Source organism: Amblyomma mixtum, chromosome 10 (genome assembly GCF_055824585.1).
Source record: "Amblyomma mixtum isolate Tamu chromosome 10, ASM5582458v1, whole genome shotgun sequence".
NCBI lineage: Eukaryota > Metazoa > Arthropoda > Arachnida > Ixodida > Ixodidae > Amblyomma > Amblyomma mixtum.
In genome coordinates this window covers 139,375,926-139,395,555 of record NC_143021.1, presented here as the reverse complement: position 1 = coordinate 139,395,555, position 19,630 = coordinate 139,375,926, and the positions used below count along the sequence as shown (strand labels likewise).

At 48.1% G+C, this 19,630-nt stretch overlaps 1 pseudogene; it reads right to left on the bottom strand.

Annotated features, from left to right (window-relative positions):
- Positions 1-2,967: 2,967 nt before the first annotated feature.
- Positions 2,968-19,630, bottom strand: part of LOC149327093 (uncharacterized) — a 91,900-nt pseudogene continuing 75,237 nt past the window's right edge.

Genomic DNA, 19,630 nt, shown 5'->3' with positions numbered 1-19,630 from the left:
CTTAAAAGTGCTCTCACGGAAGCGGTGGGGGTCCGATAGAGCAAGCCTTTTACAAATATATCGCTCTCTGGTGCGCTCCAAGCTGGACTACGGGTGCATAGTATATGGCTCGGCAAGAGCATCCTACTTGAAAAGATTAGACCCCATTCATAATCTTGGTCTCCGCCTATCATCTGGAGCATACAGAACATCACCAGTAGCCAGCCTATACGTTGAAACTAATGAGCCCGCTCTTGAGGACCGAAGAATCGCACTAACATGCACATACGTCTTAAAAATCCGTTCTCTTCCGAAACATCTCTGTCATCCAGTTGTCACCAAGTGCCCATCTAAAAGATTATTCATCAACAAACCACATTCTATCAGACCATTACTGCTGCGCTTTGAAGATAAATGTGAAGAGCTAACAATACTAGATGCCCTACCGAATATTGCACATAGGAATGAATATTTACCACCATGGTACAGCCTGCCTTCAGTATGTGACCTCACAATGACACATTTAGATAAAAAGCAAACGCCAAATGAGTACATATTACAGGAATTCTTTGCACTACAAGAAAAGTATGGCACTTACATTGAATTTTATACCGATGGCTCAAAAACAGAAAGTCACGTTGGAAGTGCAGTAATCCAAGGAAAAAACAAACAGATAATGCGACTACCAGAATTCGCATCGGTTTTTACTGCTGAGTGTTATGCCATCTTTGTAGCTGTAGAAAAAATAGTAAGAGAAAACATCAAAAATAGCATCATTTACACCGATTCCCTGAGTATGCTCAAAGCACTGCACTCCAGAAATGCTGCTGAACCCATAATAGGTAACATCATACATAACATTGTTAAAATCACAAAACAAAAGCATAACATTAAATTCTGCTGGGTTCCTAGCCATGTTGGAATTTTAGGTAATGAGAAAGCAGATGTATGCGCTGCACAAGCCCGGAATAGCCAAATAAAGCAAGTGAACATACCGCACAGGGATTGTTTAAAATTTATATACAGTAAACTCAAAAAAAAGTGGCAGGCAGCATGGGAAGAGCACGCAAACAACAAATTACATTCTGTGAAACCAATTTTAGGGGAATGGCAATCATGTAGGCATCAAGAACGTTTTACCGAAGTTATTTTATGTCGGCTCCGCATTGGACACACCCACCTCACGCACAACTTTCTGCTAGCCAAACAAAACAAACCTCTCTGTGAAATGTGTGGTGCTGAACTCACAGTGAACCACATTTTAATTTCATGCATAAAACTAGAAGAACTAAGAAAGGAATATTTCACAACATTTTACAGGGAAAGCATCCCATTACACCCCATGCTACTCTTAGGTGATCGAGCACTGGTTGACATTTCATGTATTTTTAGGTTTCTCAAGGAAGCCAACGTTTTAAACAAACTCTAAGTATTTTTAGAAAGCTTCACCATTAACAAAAACTCTAACCTTGTGTTTGGCGCAGCATAGCCTCAGTTGCTTTTGCGCCATAAAAATCAATATAACTAACTATCTTAGGTGATCGAGCACTGGTTGATATTTCATGTATTTTTAGGTTTCTCAAGGAAGCCAACGTTTTAAACAAACTTTAAGTATTTTTAGAAAGCTTCACCATTAACAAAAACTCTAACCTTGTGTTTGGCGCAGCATAGCCTCAGTTGCTTTTGCGCCATAAAAATCAATATAACTAACTAAATTTCTTTTTGTAGCTGCGCGTTCTAAGACACCCTGATCTAGCTTCAAAAAGTAGGGCACTGCCTCTTGAGTTATCATAGAAAAATTCTTTCCTGATCTGCCTTTTCCAGTAATGATATAGTTCTACACTATGTTTCTTTTCCATTGAATTCATCCAGTTTTTAACTTCCGCGTTTTTAACCTGCCGTTTAATGCTCTTTCTTTCTCCGTCCTCATGACCGGCATACTTACTGGTTAGTTTTCTAGTTCTTTTCCGCCACTGTGAGTCAACGCTCTTTCTGTATAAATATTTAAATACCTTAGCTGCCCATCTGTTATCGTCCAATTTCCTCAGGCGTTCTTCATATAGTATTTTACTCTTAGCTTCCCGTGCCTCGAACGATGCCCAGCCCATATCCCCTTGTACTGCCTCGTTTGTGGTTTTGCCGTGGGCACCTAGTGCTAATCTTCCAATGAACTTCTGCCCTTAAGCACAGAACCGCATTGCCGAAAGTAAGTCCCAGCACCATTATTCCTTTCCAAATACCTCTTAGTACTTCATATTTGTTGTACCCCCATAATGCCCTATGTTTCATTATCCCGGCGTCTCTTCGTCCTTTTGCCCTAAGAGCCTGTTCATGCTTGTCCGTGTATATCTGCCCTTCGTTTAGCCATATCCCGAGGTATTTGTATTCGGCCACTTTGGGTATTTCGTGGCCTTGTATTGTGAGCACCTGATCAGTTGTATCGTTAAAAATCATCACACCTGATTTAGTTGCGCTAAAACTGAATCCTAGAGCGTCTCCTTCGTCTCCACAGCAATTAACCAAAGTTTGTAAATCTTCCTGGCTATCTGCTAACAGTACAATATCGTCAGCATACATTAAACCCGGGAGTCGCTGCTCAACTACATTTCCGCCTAATCTGTACGATAGATTATAACCCAGATTACTTTCTTCTAGCCTTCTTTCCATATTTATCACGTAAAGCATGAACAGCAGCGGTGATAGAGGACAACCTTGCTTTAATCCTCTGTGCACCCCCACAGTTGTGGTACTTTTTTTCCCTTCCCTTCCCTTAAGCAAAACTGCTGCCATCTCCCGGAAGAAAACTGAAACGAGCAAGCGCCGCCATGTTGGGGGCTTGTGGCCACGGAGTCAACGTAGTTGCTTTGTGCGGACCGTGTGCGATCGATTTTAAGAGCTTTTGGTGGCTTTCGTGCTTTCTTTGGATTGGAGAAGGCAAACACTGATGGAACAGCCGTGTCAGCATCCTGCGCCCACTAGCTATGTTCCTCAGGAAGTCATTTTCTGTGAAATGCTTTTAGCAAATCCGGGCAGTCGCAATGTTGACGAGGGATCCCTCTTTATGGCGATTAGCCATGCTTTGCGCACCTTCAACTCATCTGGTATGCAGTGGAAAGGCATCTGCAAAAGGAAAATGCACAGTAAAATATGCTGCATACCTGGAAATATTTTTTTCTGCATTTGGATCAATGCATGCTTTGCTCAACTTCTTGTTTACATTGGAACTAAGAACAGATTTTGTAGTTATGGTCTTCTGAAAACTGCTGTTTAATGCACAATTGCGAGATAACTTCGTGTACCATGCTACAGTGAGGTTAGTTATATGAAATAAGTCAGAACAACAATTAGTCGAGCATTAGGGGCTTTATAAGCTGTTTTCAAATTTACATAAAGCCTAAAATGCGTGGTAGCCACCTGATCAACCCGTTGCAGTGGGTCAGTGGCTAAGGCGTCGAAGTGCTGAGCCGAAGGACGTGGATTCGATCCCGGCTGCAGTGGCCGTTTTTCTGATGGAGGCGGAAAAAGAGAACGCCAGTATATCGAGGTTTCGGCGCACGTTATAGATCCCCAGGAAGTGAAAATTAATCCAATGCCCTCCACTACTGCGTGCCTCATAGCCCAGGTGTAGCTTCGGTGCGTTGAAATAAAAAAAACAAACGACCTGAACATCAGTGTTGCTCGCATTTCTGCGCCCCACGATAGTAGGTATTCGGTAAAATGATGGCCCGACCATGACTGCCGACGCTGCACTAGGGGTCACACCATCGGTTGGGAAATACGACCTTCACAAAATAGGCGACGATGGAGCAGCCGGCCAGGAACGGTAAATGATCGATTTACGCTGCCTACTGCGTACGTTAGTTACTGTCACGGGCTGCTGAAGGTCCGTTGCGGATCCATCCGCCTGTGACACTTCGCAAATTTAAGATTACATAAGACTTCTATAAAAGAAACCAAGGTTCAGGATTAAAAAAAATAAAAACAGGCACATGAAGCCGAGCCGCAGACGCAAAACTAATCCCGCGTGAGAAACTACTAGCTGATCGACGCAGTGCGCCATAAATACTAGCAGGCAGGAGAGCTCCTCGGCAAATACAAGACAAGCAAACAGCCCACTTATTAACCTTTTTAGTTCTGTAAAGGTTATTTGTGTTGTAACTTCGTCTACGATTTAAATATTAACTCTCGAAAAGCGCTCGACACCCGCAAGAGGCTTCCCGCTGCCTCGCATCGTGCTCCAGGCGAGAAACAAAAAAAGTGCACGAAGCTAGCACTCTTACCTTGTTTCCTTGGTTATCATTGAGTCCTCTTTGTGTACAGCAAGGTACAGAGCAATTTGGGCATCTTGGACGTGCGCGTCGCTATTCCCGTACTGCCATATACTGCGGCATCCGGAAGCCCCCCAACATGGCGGAAACGCGCGCGGTCAACGCAAGGGGGCGCCTGTTTTTGCATAAGGTCTATTGTATATGCAGTTACAAAAAAATGGCTAGTAATGCGCCAAAACAGAAGTTCAGAGTAGCCAAAAAGTAGCCAAGGAGCCAACGTGAAATTTTCACCGCTAGACGGGGTCGAAAAGTAGCCAATTTGGCGCAAAATAGCCACCAACGGCAGCCCTGGCGACAGGCGCCTGACAGCGTCGAGTCAGCAGCGTGCCACTGCGGCAACGGCGCCTAGCGGTGCGTCCCGACGACCGACGAGCGGCGGCTCCGAGCGAGTAAATCGGCATGCTCGCAGGTAAGGTAGACGCGCATGCGCGTAGCTTCGGTCTGGTCACCGGGTGCGTCACCGCGAGAGCGCGCGGCGATGCGCTCCCCGCTGCTCCGGCGACAGTGCTGGGCGGTCCGGAGACTTTTGTCCCCGATACTACTTCGATCAACTGTTGAGTCCCAGTTCGTGATTGATATAAATACAAATGCACGTGTCAGCTGACGTGATAAGGCGCGTACTAAGCGCCAACTAGGTTAGATAAACAGAGGTGCTCAATACCACATTATTCCCCTCCGAAAAGAGTCTTAGTATCTTACAACTGAAAAACACAATAAAAACTTAATGTCTTTGATAGGCTTTAAACCACAATGGTGGTCTTTGCCTTGTCGAACGCCTCAGCTCTGGAATGTCCCTTTCAACTGGTGTCCGAACAGATGGCTGCTGAGGTGGGTCGTGGTTTTTCTGCTGTGGTTCGCCAAGTGGTGTTACTGCTTCATGCGAACAACTTTTCGCAATGGCAGGTGGTGTAACTGGTCGGAGGCACGGTACCAGCCGGTTCCGATTCCATGTGCGGCCACCCTTAAGTTTGTAGGTGTCTTGACCACATTAGTCAACAATGGTGAACAGACTTGAGTAGCTCAAAGCGCCCTTAGGCACGTGGCCTGGCAACTTGACCCGCACCGGTTGACCCGTTGTTAATGAAGAATGCTTCACAGCTCGTCGACGGTCAGTGTACAGTCGGGGAGAAAAGTCTCCGGACCACGTGTTCCTCAGACGAAGCCGATAGATCTGCTATTATTCGGCGGCTGGAGAACACACTTGCGGAGGTAAAAGTTAAATTTTTGTTCTCTCATCTCCACAAGTGCGGTCTCCAGCCGCTGTCTGATAGTAGAGCTATAAGCTTCGTTTGAGGAACACGTGGTCCGGAGACTTTTGTCCCCGACTGTACGTCTTACTTGCTTGTTGCTTTTGTGCTACTCTGCTGCCGATTGATTTCATCGCTGCCTGCGGATCATGGAAAAACTATCTGGCGCTCCTACAAGATCAAGTTTTGTTCTGGGATGACGGCCGTGAAGAAGGACGGAAGGCGGCATTCGGTGTTTAACGGTAGACTCGGAGGTGACAGCTTCCTTCAAAGGCCGACGTTCTTGTGTGCAGACTTGAACGTACTCTTTGAGTACCCGATTAAGCCTCTCTACCTGCCGAATACGTATGAGCGATGCACGTTCCTTGAGAATCAAACTGTAAGGCTGTAAGCTGAGCACCATGATCACTCACAATCTCCTCTGGATATCCTTCCCTGCTGAAGATACTTCGCAGAAAAGAGATGACTGTTGCAGTAGTCACTTTCGCTGAGAAATAAATCTCGGGCCACTTGATGTAGTAATCGATGGCCGTAATGGCAAAACGGGAATCTGCAAGCACCGTGGAAAAAGGCCCCACAATATTAGGTTCTGCGTAGGTGCTGATGGGAATGTAACTCGCTGCAGAGGTGGTGTGTCGGGTTTTGCAGACTTGTCAACAGATTGGCATACCCTGCAAGATGCAATCAATTGCCCCACTTGCTTGCACGTAGGAGGCCACCAGTATTGTTCACGTAGTCGCTGCTTGTTATTCCCGGATGAGACTCGTGGGCTGAATCAAGCCATGCTACGAGGGACGAAGGTACTACATATTTGTCTCCACGAAGCAGGAGGTCTCGAACGACTGAGAGCTCAGTCTGCACCCGCTGAAACAGAACTGCCTCGTCAGGCAACATCTTAATCACCCACTTTATAACCTGCTGCAGTAGCGGGTCCTGGATCGTTTGAACGATAAATTATGCATGAGTAAGGCATGTTGAGACAACACAAACGGTCTCTTCTTTCTCTTCTTCCACACGACCTGGGAGGGGCATCCTTGAAAGATCATCAGCAACAGTGTTCTTGTCACCTTTCTGGAATTAAATCTTAAAGTTGTATGCCAACAGCCTGGCGTGCCACCTCACAATCCGGAACAGTCGTCAATCTACTCCCTTTGTACGAAGGAGTGTAACCAGAGTGGTGATCGGTGCGGAATATGAATGGATGACCCCAAAGGTACACTCTCCATTATTCGAATTCCCGCAAGAAAGCAAGGGCTTCCAGTACCCCAACGGGGTACTTCTGTTCCTGTGGGGTATACGCCTGCGAGAAGAAAAAGCGATCGTCACTAGTTCTTCATTTCTGGTCTGTTGCAACACTGCTCCCAAGCCATTGGATGAAACATCCGTAGTGAAAATAATGTCAGGTGCAGGATCAAATAGGTGGGAATATCTTGTGGCCAGGGAACTTTTTAGTTCCTCGAAACAAACTTGTCTTGCAGGTTTCCAAGTGAATGTGGCATTCTTACGTAGCAACTCGCGAAGAGGCTCGACAACCACCGTATAGTCAGCTACGAACTTGGCGTAGTAGCCTACCATGCCCAAGAATGAGCGCAGAGTACCGGCATCTGTTAGTGCAGGCACAGACTTGGTGGCGTCGATGTTGCTTTGTAAAGGGCTCATCCCCTTGTGACTGACCCTGTGGCCAAGGAAGTCGATTTCTTGTACACTGAAAATGCACTTGTCATTCAGTTTCATTCTAGCCTTTGCAATAAAGTGCAAAACTTGTTTAAAATTCTTGAAGCGCTCCTCACGTGTGCGTCCGTACGCAATGACATCATTTATGTCGTACAAAGTGTGTTTGCAGCTCTGCAAAATAGCGAGCATCATTTTTTGAAAAGCAGATGGTTCTGATGCAAGGCCGAAGCAGACGCGCGTTTGAATCTGTACAGTCCACTATCGGTTATGAAGGCAGTCAATTCTCTGCTTTGAGGGCTCAACAGAACTTGATGATAGGCAGCTGCTAAATTAAAGTTTGCCATGAAGTTTGTGCAATAGCTCTTCCGTGTGCGACACCTGAAATTTGTCAACGCCAATCGCTTTGTTCGGTTCGTGCAGATTGACACCAAATTCTTATCTTGCCGTTTTTCTCTGCAACCACTACGGTTGGCGACACCAATTCAGACGTGTCAATCCTTTCTATGACATCTTCTTTCTCAAGGCGCTGCAGCTCTTCGCATACTTGGTCTCTCATCGAAAATGGCAAACGGCGCAACTTAGCAGCAACAGGCGTGATTTCTTCTCTAATGTTAACCTTATAAACCATACAGCAAATGCTTTTACTTTTGGCAATTTTTTAACTTGTCGCCATTTCGGATAATTTTTGGCCGTGGCCAAATGAGAACCAGCGCAGTTCCGGCATTTCGGTTCTGCGTTCGGGCATGGCGCGCCCTCTTCGTGTTGCCGCAAACCGCAGGTGGAGCATCTTGCTGCCCCCACGTTGGGGCATTGCTCCTTGCGATGTCCAATCTTGTGACATATATCACAAACCGCAGCTCGCGGACGGTACGGATAAACACGGACCATAAATGACCGCAGTCCGACTATGTAAGGTAGGCTGCTACCTTCAAATGTTATCATGACAGTGCCATTGTCCTCAAGTGGGCGCGCTTGCAGGATTTTGCACTTGCGACAATGCAAATTGCTGATTAGTTCCCCAGAAGTCATAGCACCAGCGTTTCTAATAATTCCTCTGATTTGGTTATGACCAGTGGTTTCGTATGCTTGAAACGGCACGTCCTTTCCGTTGATTGTCAGGGATTCTATAGCGAGAAGTGCATTTCGCACCTCGGGTTCCAGTATCTACAGTGAGCTGGTTTCTCTGACTCAAGTAGCGGACCGAAAATTCCGGTATCGCATCTTCCTCAGAGAGACTGAGATGAGACGCAATATGGCGCTCCCCGCAGGGAGGCGTCTGCAGCATGCAGACGTTGGTGAGTGGCGACACCACGGGGTTAACCCGAGCATCCGCAGGGACATCCCCGCAAGGGGATGATGGTGAACAATGCATCACCACGGACCCGAGCATCCGCGCTTAGCCGTGCGTGGCATCGCCGTGTCCGGGGAAAAGGGGATCCTGGTGGTTGAGCCGATGCCGAGCGTTTGGACCCTTAAGGCCCCTCGGCGGAGGCAACACACCACTTTGGCCCCAGCTTCCTGTAGACGGCACCTCCGGCCTGACCCGACTGGGGGAAATCGGCAGTCGCCTTTTCCTGTTCTCCTCTCATCTTTCACTTTCCTATCTCCTTTCTTACAACTCTCCTGTATCCTCCTCCCTTCTTTGTTTTTTCCTCTTTTTCCTGGCGGCGAGGGTTAACCGTGTGTGACCAACTATCCTGAGTTGAGTCATATTAGGTTATAGTTAAGGTGTACAGCTGGCGTGGGCAGGACTTACTTTCAAGTTCCTGTCGCGTCCCCTTGTTGGACTCCATGGTGGGTGGCTGGCACCATGACCGAAAAACCAAATTTTTTTATGGCTCCCCCCCTTTCCAAACTTGATCGCTCTCTGAAAAGAGTGCGGAACGAAGCAGCAGACTTTTTTTCGAAAAAGAAACCGACATTCACTAAGTTTCATGTTATACACAGTAACTGTGAACAAAAGCAAGCCCGAATCATATCCCCATTTCTTGTTACCAAATGCCTAACAGATACCTTAGGGCCTGGCTACAAGAACCCCAGGTGGTCGAAATTTCCGGAGCCCTCCACTACGGCGTCTCTCATAGCCTTAGTCGCTTTGGGACGTTAAACCCCATAAACCAAACCAACCAACAAGGTATCCAAAATGTCAAGCGGCGACCTACTCCTCGAACTACGCGAGAGCATCCAGTGCTCGAAACTTGCAAACATCGATTCCATAGGGGACATCTCTGTCTCCGTGACTCCCCACCGATCCCTCAACTCAGTCAAAGGCGTTATCTCAGAAGCTGACTTTATCCACCTAACAGAAACTGAAATGCTTCAAGGACTATCCGAACAAAATGTAATAGACGTCCACAGGATCAAAATCCGCAAGGATAACAAGGAAATAGACACCAAACACATGGTCCTCGCATTTAACACCAGCAGCTTGCCCGAAACAATCGAAGTAGGATACCTGAAAGTCAACGTAAGACACTACATACCCAATCCCCGTCGCTGTTTCAATTGCCAGAAGTTTGGCCATGGCTCACAAAGCTGCCGCGGCCGCAAAACCTGCGCGAAATGCGCATCAAAGGACCACCAGTCTGAGGAATGCGATGCAGCACTACGCTGCGCAAACTGCGAAGGCGACCACGCTGCGTACTCCAGGGCGTGTCCGTCCTGGAAAAAGGAAAAAGAAATTATTACAATAAAGACCAAAGAAAACATTTCATTCAAAGAAGCCAGAAGGCGTTTTGCACTTAACAACACATTCTCCTTCACAGCGAAACCAAACTTCGCTGATGTGGTGCGCAGGGGCGTAGCACCACACAGCACTCCGGCACCTGCCGCGGCCACTTCCACCGCGCCTGTGGCAGTGCCATCCACGCCCCAGGCAGAGACAGCGAAAGCTGCTCTGCCAACTACAAGCCAGGGAGTGCCGGCCCACGGGTCAACACCCCGCAGGACTTCCCCCCGTCGGGGGAGGCCCGACACCCACATACCTGCGGAATCTCCGCGGTCGTCCAGCACCTCTTGCGAGGTGATGGACCAAACTCCCAGCCCGCCTGCTTTACAGCGGCGGAACAGCTCTCTTGAGCGGAAAAAAGGCAGGGCCACCATAACGGCCCCAGAACATAAGTAAACTCTCAATCGTTCCTATCCCAAACATAAATATGGCTTTCCTAGTTCAGTGGAACTGTAGAGGAATGTTGAGGAACTACAATGACATAAAAGATATCCTAGGGTCAATCTCGCCCGTAGTCTTATGTCTTCAAGAAACAAATCTAGGTCCACAACATACAAATATCCTGAAACATTATAAAACTTTTAGACGCGATCGTGAGCACGCAAATAGACTATCTGGAGGCGTTGCGATTATCGTACAAAGCGGCGTTCCTGCTTGAGAAATCACACTCAAAACAAAACTTGAAGCCGTTGCGGTCAGTGTCGTCAGCCATAAAACAATTTCTATCTGTTCTGTATATATTCCTCCACATTTTACATTAACAGTCCACGATTTACAAGAACTTATCAACGAACTTCCAGAACCGTATCTAGCAGTTGGGGACTTCAACGCTCACTCCCCTTTTTGGGGAAGCGAGCGCTGTGACTCTGGGGGTCAAATAATCGAAGATTTTATCATCACAAACAATGTATGTCTTTTAAATACAGGAAAAGCCACCTACTGCTCCCCTACTTCGGGGAAAATGTCCTTTTTAGACTTGTCATTTAGCTCACCTTCGGTTTTTAATGATTTTAAATGGGATATCATTGACAACCCATATGGCAGTGACCACCTCCCTACACTAATCACTTTAACATCCCCACCGGAAATAATCCCCACAAGGCCACGGCGCTGGAAGCTTCACCTTGCCGACTGGTCACTTTTTAGAGCAAAGGCAAATTTAGAAAATATACTTTTAGATAATCTCTCCATCGACCAGATAAATGAAAAGTTCACTAATTGTATCATCACTGCCGCACTCACAGCTATTCCACAGTCGTCAGGAGTGGTGCAACAAAATCATAAAATATGGTGGACAAAAGAGTGCAAGGAAGCAATAAAACTACAAAACAGAGCTTGGGGTAAATTTCGCCGGTATCCGACACATGAGAATCTCATAAATTTTAAAAAAGCAAGAGCTAAAGCTCGGTACGTCCGTTGTAGTGCCGAGAAAAAATCATGGCAAACTTACGTCTCTTCCATAAACAGTCACATCACATCTAAAAAAATGTGGGAACATGTGCGAAAATTAAATGGTAACTTTTCACCATTCACAATTCCTTTTTTAACAACACCTGGCACACAAACAAGCATAGAGGAACAGGCAGACATACTAGGGGAACATTTCGCTGCAGTTTCAAGTTCATCTCACTATACACAGTCTTTTTTAAAATACAAAAACACAGCTGAAAAACAGAGGCTCCCAACAAGTGGAGGCACAAATGAAAAATACAATTGTCTAATTACCCTCCAAGAAATCAATAAAGTACTATCTGCCGGCAAAAAAACTGCTCCAGGACCCGACGAAATACACTATGAAATGCTTGCACATCTTTCCGAGCCAGCCGTGGACGCACTTTTAAGATTCTTTAACACAATATTCATGTCTGGGAAAATACCGGAAGCCTGGAAGAAAGCTATTATTGTACCTCTTCTTAAGCCTAGTAAACCCCCAACTTTTCCTAGCAGTTATAGACCCATAGCCCTGACTAGTTGCCTTGCCAAATCCTTCGAAAGTGTCCTAAATATAAGACTAACCTTTGTTCTTCAATCTGGTGAACTTCTTGATATCCATCAGTGTGGATTTAAAAAGGGATGCTGCACTACAGACCACCTAGTCCGCCTTGAAAATACTGTCAGAGAAGCTTTTATACACAAGCAACACTGTCTTAGCGTCTTTTTTGATTTAGAAAAAGCATATGATACTACCTGGAGGTTCGGGATCCTCCAGGACTTAGCTGAGCTTGGCATCCGTGGCAGAATTCTGAACTCAATTAAAGACTTTTTGACTAACCGTTCATTTAATGTTCGTCTAGGCTCAACCCTTTCGAGGGATTTTATTCAGGAAAATGGAGTGCCTCAAGGGTGTATTTTAAGCACAACTCTTTTTATTGTAAAAATGAATTCTCTTAACAAAATTATACCAAGGTCCATAACATATTCAGTCTATGTCGACGATCTTCAGATAGCGTGCACATCTTCCAATATATCTACATGTGAAAGACAAGTACAACTTACAATCAACAAACTGGCAACATGGGCAGACAAGAATGGTTTCCAGTTCTCACCACAGAAAACAGTAGCCTTACTTTTTTCACTGAAACGAGGCTTGCACACAGATCCCACATTACACCTAAACCAAACCACACTGCCTTTAAAAAAAGAACACAAATTTCTAGGCATCACCTTCGATAAAAAGCTTACTTTCCTGCCTCACATAAACGCACTAAAGAAGAAAGCGTCGCTATCACTGAACATACTTAAAGTCCTTTCACGCAAACACTGGGGTTCTGATCGGGTATGTCTTCTACACATTTATCGCTCTGTAGTACGTTCCGTTTTAGATTATGGCTGCATAGTGTATGGATCAGCACGGCCATCGTACTTGAAGCGACTGGATCCTGTGCACAATATGGGTTTGCGTCTTTCAACTGGTGCTTACAGGACATCACCCATAAAAAGCCTTTACGTGGAAACCAATGAACCACCACTTGCAGACAGACGAACAATGCTTACATGCTCTTACATTTTAAAGATCCGTTCCCAGCCTAAACACATCTGTTACCCACTCGTTACAAAGTGCCCATCCCGAACACTATTTACCAACAAACCTCTAGCAATCAGACCACTTCTTCTCCGCTTTGAAGAGAAATGCCAAGAACTAGACATAATGAACATATTACCTAATATTGCCCGCAAACCTGATCCACTCCCGCCTTGGTACTGCCTACCATCTGTGTGTGACTTCACATTAACACAATTTCGAAAAAAACATACACCACATGAACAGATATTACAAGAATATTTAGCACTCAAGGAAAAATACAGAGAATACGAAGCATTTTATACCGATGGATCAAAATCGGCGCACTACATGGGAAGTGCTGTAGTTCAGAATAATTGGGAAAAAATAGTACGGCTACCTGAGTGTACATCCATTTTCACCGCCGAGGGTTACGCAGTCTTGGTGGCTGTAGAAAAAATAATTAATGACAACATTCAGAACAGTATCATTTACACTGATTCTCTGAGCATACTAACCTCACTTCACCATAGAAATGCAGTGACACCACTAATTGGTAATATCATACACAACATAACGAGCGCCACAATACAGGGACAAGACATAAAATTTTGCTGGGTTCCCAGCCACATTGGAATCACTGGCAATGAGAAGGCGGATGAATGTGCTGCGAAAGCTCGCAACAAAGAAATAAAGAAAGTGAATATCCCCTACAATGACTGTATGAAGTTGGTACAGTGCAAGCTAAGAAATAAATGGCAGTCGCAATGGAATATTGAACGAAATAATAAGCTCCACTTAGTAAAACCATTTATAGAAGAATGGAAGTCATGCTCCCACCAAAAACGTTTCATCGAAGTTATTTTATGCCGTCTCCGTATTGGACACACACATCTCACACACAACTTCCTGCTAACAAAGAAAGACAAACCTGTTTGTGAAAAGTGCGGAGATGAACTAACAGTAAACCACATATTATTCTCATGTACAGAACTCGAATCACTAAGAAAAAAACATTTTACTACCTTTTACCAAGAACACATTCCTTTTCATCCAGCATTGATATTAGGCAAAGAAGCACTTGTCAGTATACCCTGTGTTTTTAGCTTTTTAAGGGAAGCCAGTATTCTTCATCAACTCTAATCTACTCACCCTGTGCTTCGCTACATACAATTATACACCTCAGCCACTTTCTCAATCACGAGAAGGAGGCTGAGGTCTTTATCTGAGTTGTTGGGAGCCTCGAAATCCTTGCCGAGCCAAGGATGTCTGCGGAGGTAACCCAACCTTTAAAAGTTTCTACGTCAGACATTTTTAAAATTCTTGTCTTTTATCTGCTAGTTAGTAAAAATAACTTTTAGGCCCATTACACCAACGTTTTTATCCACTTTGTTTTCAAACTCTGCTCAAGCATATTTTCTCCATACCTTGTTCTTGGCGCATCATAGCCTTAGCTGCTTATGCGCCAATAAACCCAACACAACAGAACAGCAATATGGCGCGTTATGAGTGTCTATCCGTATAAACTGCTCATCCATGATTCGGCACGGTTGCTTAGCACTAAGAATGATTGTGTGCTGGTATTTGCGTGGGCCCCTGTCGATCGGTGCCGCCGTGTCTTTCGTGCAGGTAATTGCTTTCCGTTTATAACTAACGGCTTTCCAGACGCCCGCTTCGCCCTGAGAACTAACGGGTGTAGACAGCATTTGACTTGCGCCTGTCGCCTGTGGACATTCCTTGAACATATTGCGAATAGTGTACTGCCGGTCTGCCGTTAACGGGAACGAGCCTCGCGCTCGTTTCTATCCATTCGGCGCGGTAGAAATGAAGCGAGCTCCATGAAAAGAGTTTTCGCACTTGCCTTCAGTGCCGTTATGGTCCTCGAGATTTGCGAGTGGAGCGAAGGGGTTGGTGCACGGCAGTGTCAGCATTCACATTTCTTACGAGCCACGCGGTCCCAACACGCCAGCACAGGACATTTAACGCTCCTGCTCAGCGACCACGAGGCGCCCCGCATCCTAACTTTCTCCTACGAGCGTCCCCCTTGACAAGCCACGATGCTGCGCCTTACGGCAGCGGAGTCCTAAGGAGAAGCATCTTCAAGCAACACGCCTGGACTTGTCGCAAGACGCCAGACAGCGAGGCGCCGTTTCCTCCTCTCCCGGACGCCACCGCGCGCGGCAAAATTTGAAGCGGTTGGCCGCGCGGTCGCTGGTTGGTCCTTTCGGACTGCCGTCGAGTGCTGCCTTTGGATTGGCCAGTTCTGAGGGGCCACCGTTCCTCAGGCTATAAAAGCCCCACCGCTGCAGCTTGGGAGGAGAGATGACCGAGAGGCGCAGACGATACGAGACGCGTCGGCAAGGCCCTTCCAACTCTGCAGATCCGCCGAACCTCCTACGTATCAATAATCCAGTTATCTCATTCTTGTATCCTTAAGTCTTAAAATAAATCAGTTTTCTTTATTCGAAAAGAATCCGGCCACTTCTTGCTAACATGGCGCAGCCGACAGGATCTGCAGAGGCGTCACCCCTGAACGAAGACCGAGTCGACAGCGTGGAGCCCAGCAGGACGCCGACGGTGAGCTTGGAGTTCCTGTCCTTTCTGGCATCGGCAGCACGCAACGCACTGACCACCTTGAAGAAACGGCAACTGGTGGAAGAGCTCCGATGCCGAGGACTTTCGTACAGCGGCCGCAAGGACGACATCGTGACGCGGATCATGGACGACAACGCTCGCCGCCAAGCCCAGAAGGCGGAATTCAAGAGACTGCTGGCCGAGAGAGATAATCTGCGGAGGCTTCTTGCTCAACGACAAGTGTCACACGATACGAGTGACAGCACGGACCAGCAGCCACTATCGACACGGGCCGGCAACGAAACGGGCTCCCAACGACACGAAGGGCCACTCGTCCCTGCTGTGGACTCCACGGTACGACACGACGGACCCCGCGCCCCTGCCACGGACACTACGGTGCCGCCGCAAGCGGGCCACGAAAAGGGCTCCCAACGACACGACGGACCCCGCGCCCCTGCCACGGACACTACGGTGCAGCACACGGTGCCGCCGCAAGCGGGCCACGAAAAGGGCTCCCAACGACACGACGAACCCCGCGCCCCTGCCACGGACGCTACGGTGCAGCAGCCGGTGTCACCGCAAGCAGATAACGAAAAGGGCTCCCAACGACACGACGGACCCCGCGCCCCTGCCACGGACACTACGTGGTGCAGCACACGGTGCCGCCGCAAGCGGGCCACGAAAAGGGTTCCCAACGACACGACGGACCCCGCGCCCCTGCCACGGACACTTCGGTGCAGCACCCGGTGTCACCGCAAGCGGGCCACGAAAAGGGCTCCCAACGACACGACGGACCCCGCGCCCCTGCCACGGACACTTCGGTGCAGCACCCGGTGTCACCGCAAGCAGATAACGAAAAGGGCTCCCAACGACACGACGGACCCCGCGCCCCTTCCACGGACACTACGGTGCAGCACACGGTGCCGCCGCAAGCGGGCCACGAAAAGGATTCCCAACGACACGACGAACCCCGCGCCCCTGCCACGGACACTACGGTGCAGCAGCCGGTGTCACCGATATCGAGCCACGCAACGGGCTCCCCACGATACGATGGACCCCGCGCCCCTGCCACGGATATTACGGTGCAGCAGCCACTACCGACACGAGTTGGCCACGAGACGTGCCTCCAACGACACGGCGCACCTTTCGCATCTGCTACAGTTACTACAATGCAGAAGCTATTGCCAAGACGAGCTGGCTCATCCATAAAACCAGCGCCGCGACGAATGCACGGCAGGATGCAGAATGATCCAACAAGCCCGACTCCCTGGACCACGAAACGTTACGAACGAGACAAACACGGCAGTCCGCATAAGTCGCATCAGGTCCCCAGGTGGAAACGACGACGCCGTCGTATCGGTGAGCATCACGGTACAAGCCCGACTCCCTAGACCAAGAAACGAAACGAACAAGACAAACACGGCACTTCGCACTAGTCGCATCGTCTCCCCAGATGGAAGCGAAGGCGTATTCGAACGAGCTGTACGCAAGCCACAAGATACGCGGGGAAGAACGCCCAGCACGCCAAAGAATTGCTGTCGACAACGTGCGCCTGAGGACAGGCGCAAATTTTGGAAAGGCCGTGTCAGCATTCACATTTCTTACGAGCCACGCGGTCCCAACACGCCAGCACAGGACATTTAACGCTCCTGCTCAGCGACCACGAGGCGCCCCGCATCCTAACTTTCTCCTACGAGCGTCCCCCTTGACAATCCACGATGCTGCGCCTTACGGCAGCGGAGTCCTAAGGAGAAGCATCTTCAAGCAACACGCCTGGACTTGTCGCAAGAGGCCAGACAGCGAGGCGCCGTTTCCTCCTCTCCCGGACGCCACCGCGGGCGGCAAAATTTGAAGCGGTTGGCCACGCGGTCGCTGGTTGGTCCTTTCGGACTGCCGTCGAGTGCTGCCTTTGGATTGGCCAGTTCTGAGGGGCCACCGTTCCTCAGGCTATAAAAGCCCCACCGCTGCAGCTTGGGAAGAGAAGATGACCGAGAGGCGCCGACGATACGAGACGCGTCGGCAAGGCCCTTCCAACTCTGCAGATCCGCCGAACCTCCTACGTATCAATAATCCAGTTATCTCATTCTTGTATCCTTAAGTCTTAAAATAAATCAGTTTTCTTTATTCGAAAAGAATCCGGCCACTTCTTGCTAACAGCAGGAGCAGCATCCTTTGAGGCATGCCAACGGCGGCCGCATTGCCCGTTGGGGTCCACGGCGTTGATGGGGCGGCCGAGTTTCCTGGTGCCTGCAGGTTCATTTCCTTGGGAACGTCGCTTGTGGGTTCAGTGTAGTGCGGCGAGGCCATGGCAGAATAAAACCGAAAAACTTGGACGGTGTAAGCCTTAGCAGCGGTGGCCGCCGGCAGCAGGCCAGATGGCGGGGGCGGTGACGGGCTCGAATAGCAGTGTCCCAGATAGCAGTCACTGCAAGCGGGAGATAACAGTCCGGTTTGGCAGGAGCGCGCTCGCAAACGCGTCCGTCGCTCTCTCTGACCGGAAGTCGAATCGAAATTCGGCCGGTAGACGCTGGGCGCGTTAGCCGCACGTAATTCCGTCGTAAAGGAACGCTACTTTTGATTCGGCAGCTGCGCGTGTAGCGATGCTCGAGCTGGGCGAGAACAGGCGCAGCGAGGAAAGTTGGTCGCTGGTTTGGTTGCCCTGGATTCTAGGGTAGAAGGTCGGATAGTGCTGAATGACAGCAGCGCACAGCGCTTCCGTGAAACCGGAGAGCCGCATGTACGGCACATTCGCGGGAAAGAGATCACTGACCCGGCACCACTGGATAGCTGCGGCGCGTCTGCGTTGCTCTTAGCATAACTCTGGACTGGGTATCTGCGCCGATCCATTTATTTACATATCTTGATATAATGCTTCAGATTTTAATCTTAGATTGACCTGCGAATTTTTTGGACGAAGCGTTTCCTAAATAAGCGCAGGACAGCCATCAAAATTTGCGTAAAATTTAAATGAAAGGGTGCCTCGATTGTGCTTCCTTTGATCTTGAAATGAATTCTTGGGGCATGCGCTTCGTTTTTCGGGGCAGTCGTGGTCACCCAGGCGCCGTCTTTATATCGCGGGCGATGGGAAATCTGCTCTCTCGCCAGGATGATACTGCAAGGTCGCGAGCTGGCGCGGTGACTTCGATCCCTTCCAAAACAGCACATTTTTGCACCGTGCGCGGTACTGTCAGATGCCGACACGAAAAAACGACACGACACTGATGAAGCGCAAACTAGAAAGTATCAACTCAGGTACTTTCGTGTTAAATTTTTTCAACAAGGCGCGCAGTGCAAAAGTAAACAGTTCAGGAGTGCAAACTGCTGGGCTAGTTGGTTCATATTGCATATAAAGGGAACCAGCCAAAATAGACGCAAGACAAGAACAAAGAAGGCACACACCACACCAGCGTTGTGGTGTGTGCCTTCTTTGTTCTTGTCTTGCGTCTAGTTTCGCTGGTTCCCTTTATATGCAAAAGTAAACAGCTTCTAAGGCCAGTCCCTACTGAAAAATCCGGTATGAATTTTAAACCGGAACCGCATACCGGGTTATTGTACAGGATTTGCGATACCGGATTACCGGAATATCCTGCATAAAACAGGACAGTCCTGTATAATACAGGACTCGCCTGTTTTGTACAGGATACTCCGGTAATCCGGTATCGCAAATACTGTACAATATCCTGCATAAAACAGGACAGTCCTGTATAATACAGGACTCTCCTGTTTTGTACAGGATACTCCGGTAATCCGGTATCGCAAATCCTGTACAATAACACGGTATGCGGTTCCGGTTTAAAATTAATACCGGATTACAGGATAGTCCTGTATTCTACAGGGTAGGCCCGTATTATACAGGAGGGCCCTGTATCACAGGACAAAGGCAGGAATAAAATGCTTCAATATATTCCACTTAGACTAAATCTGCCCAAAAACTGGGACCATAAGTGTACATGCCAAATGCTACAATATACAGAGCCTCAGGCACTGGTAATCTGCGATTATCAGCGACTCGTATTGCAGTCGATGTGCAATTGTGTTATTCGCTCCCAGCTTTTACCAAGCATTGGTAGCTTGGTGAGTATTATAATGCATCAAAAAC